The sequence below is a fragment of the Halyomorpha halys genome, unplaced genomic scaffold, assembly GCF_000696795.3.
Source record: "Halyomorpha halys isolate HHAL.00 unplaced genomic scaffold, Hhal_1.1 Scaffold1523.1, whole genome shotgun sequence".
In the NCBI taxonomy this organism is placed as follows: Eukaryota; Metazoa; Arthropoda; class Insecta; order Hemiptera; family Pentatomidae; genus Halyomorpha; species Halyomorpha halys.
The window spans coordinates 25619-28369 of record NW_027112045.1 but is presented as its reverse complement, the minus strand read 5'-3'; the positions used below and the strand labels follow the sequence as shown (position 1 = coordinate 28369).

The following is a 2751-nucleotide window of genomic DNA, read 5'->3' as shown; positions in this document are numbered from 1 at the left end:
ACAACAACACTAATATATCATATACACTCAAAGAACTATTTACAAATTATTTACTTGATAACAAAAAACCTATATATGACATATAATTTTCTCCTATTTGTCATTCTTGCTAATATATTATAATATTAATGAGTAAAACTTGCTAATGGTCATACATTTTAGGAGAATAATTACCTTTCTGAAGGTTATCTTCCATTTAATTCCATAAGATTCTTCCAGTAAAAGGATTATTAAATTCAAGATGATCTTTTCGTATACTTTAGCGAGATGTGGCAGCAGACTTATGGGCCTGTAATGGTCAGCGTCGAACCCTGTCTTCTTCGGCTTGAGGAGTGGAAACAGGATGGCTTATTTCCATTTTCCAGGGAAGTGTCTCAGCTCCAAGTTGTACAGATTTGCCATCATACTATCATTTCTAATATCAATGCCCCCTCATTTGCATAAATGCCAACACAGTTTTTTTAGTTTTAAGTTTATATTTTAATTATTAGTGAAGAAAGACAAGAAATAAAGTATGCCCCTAAACAAAAGTATATTTTTTATTAATAATATTTAAAGTAGGGGTATTGAAAAACAAAAAAGATCAGTATTTGAAATTCAACTGAGTTCATTGATCCAACATGAGTTCGACTTCATCCTGAACCCTCGTAATCGATGGATTTAATGATTATTGTTTATTCCGGGACAGCGCGAACGCAGTCCCTACTAACAAAAATTACGCGCCCGAGATACCCACATTTGGGGTATTCGCAGGGGTCAGCCCGACCGAAGTGCAATGGAAGAGCCTCGCCCTGGGGGAACCGCCTTAATGATCACGGTAACCCCCACGCCAGGTAAGTATGCTTATTGTTAGCGGGTACCGGGTAATTGTTCAGTGAGGATTAAAAACAGTTCAGAGAACATCAATGAAGTTGTTAATCCAAATTAGAAGCTACCATAAACAACTGATGATTACAAAACAACAAAAACCAAACGACTAAAAATAAAAACAAAACAAAATTAGTACGATGACAATACTCCTCGCAATGTGCAATGCAGCTCAGAAATAAACTTTAATCCATTCCTGGAACCCTTTCGAGGTCTCCGTGCTGGGCTACCAGGTAGCGCTAGTGTCCAACCATACCCATTTGCTCTACTCAATGACAGACTAAATAAATCACTTTTTAAACTATCTAAAGTACTATCTTATCATTACATTCAATATTTATACAAAATATTTAATTTAAATGATACTGTAAGTTATATTTTAGATTTAGAACTAACTTTAAGCAGCTAACACATTTAATATAAACAATCACACTTCTATTCAATTTCTATTCCAATGTTATTTTATTTGTTAATTAATGAGAGTGTATGAAGATTTTTATTTATTATTAAGGTGATTAACTAAAGGGCTGGTGTTTATCTAAGTAATATATATAGCTAAGTTTATTCAAAATTTAATGAAATCCAAGACATTGAATAGATACAAGAAAAATTTAAGACAGTTATTTGTTCAATAAAAATTTGTTATTCATAAAGATAAGAAACTATATAACATAACACCTTCTTTTTTATCCGACCCCTCTAAAACAGAAAAAAAACAATAAATTCAGATTGGATATTACCTTTTCCTACGATTGGTAATTGAAGGTATACAGTGAAATACTTGATCAAGTTTCACATGATGAATAGACAACCTGGTACACTTAAAAAATTTCAAAACAGTAAATTAATTGGTTCAAATTCTCTAGCCATTAGAGTTTTCACATAATCAATAGACGCCCTGATACACTTAAATGAAATCTTTTAAAAATAAATAAATAAATTAATCCTAACAAAATTTCAGGTTTAAAATATTTCTCTAGCAATCAGTAATTCCCATTTTCATATGATCAATAGACACCCTGATACTCTTAAAAAAATTAAAAATTAATTGATAAACCTTAACAAAATTTCAAGTTTAAAAAAGTTCTCTAGCCAAGCCATTACAGGTTTCACATGAACAATAGACACTTAAAAGATTTAAAAATAAATAAATTCAGTGTTTTAAAAAAATTCTCTTATAATTATAGGTTTCATAGGATCAATAGACACCCTGATACACTCAAAAAAATTCAAAATAATAAAATTATTGATTTAAAAAAATTCTCTAGCGATTACAGGTTTCACATGATCAATAGACACCCTGATACACTTAAAAGATTTCAAAATAATAAATTAATTAATCCTTAAAAAATTTATTGGTTGAAAATATTCTCTTACAATTACAGGTTTTACATGATCAATGGGCACCCTGATATTCTTAGATTTATAAATTTTAGGTTTAAAAAAATTCTCTAGCCATTGCAGGTTTCACATGTTCAATAGACAATCAGATACACTTAAAAGATTTTAAAATAAGAAATTAGTTAATCCTAAAAAAATTTCAGGTTTAAAAAATTCTCTAGCAATATCTGATTAAACAAGATCAATAGCCCCCCCTGATACTCTTTAAAAATTTTATAATATTACATTAATTAATCGTAATAAATGTATTGGTTTAAAAAAGTTCTCTAGCCATTACAGGTTTTGCGGGATCAATACACACCCTGGTACAATTAAGAAATTTCCAAATAATAAATTTATTGGTTTAAAAAAATTATCTTACAATTAAAGTTTTCACATGATCAATAGACACACTGATACACTTAAATTTATAGGTTAAAAAATTCTCTTACAATTATGGGTTTCACATAATCAATATTAAAATTCCAATAAAATTCCAAAATA

At 29.4% G+C, this 2751-nt stretch overlaps 1 non-coding gene across 1 annotated transcript; it reads right to left on the bottom strand.

Annotated features, from left to right (window-relative positions):
• Nucleotides 1-679: 679 nt before the first annotated feature.
• LOC112211366 (U1 spliceosomal RNA) lies at nt 680-841 on the bottom strand. The gene has a single exon (XR_002945575.1). It is a non-coding gene; the product is annotated as a U1 spliceosomal RNA (small nuclear RNA).
• Between the last annotated feature and the right edge of the window lie 1910 nt (nt 842-2751).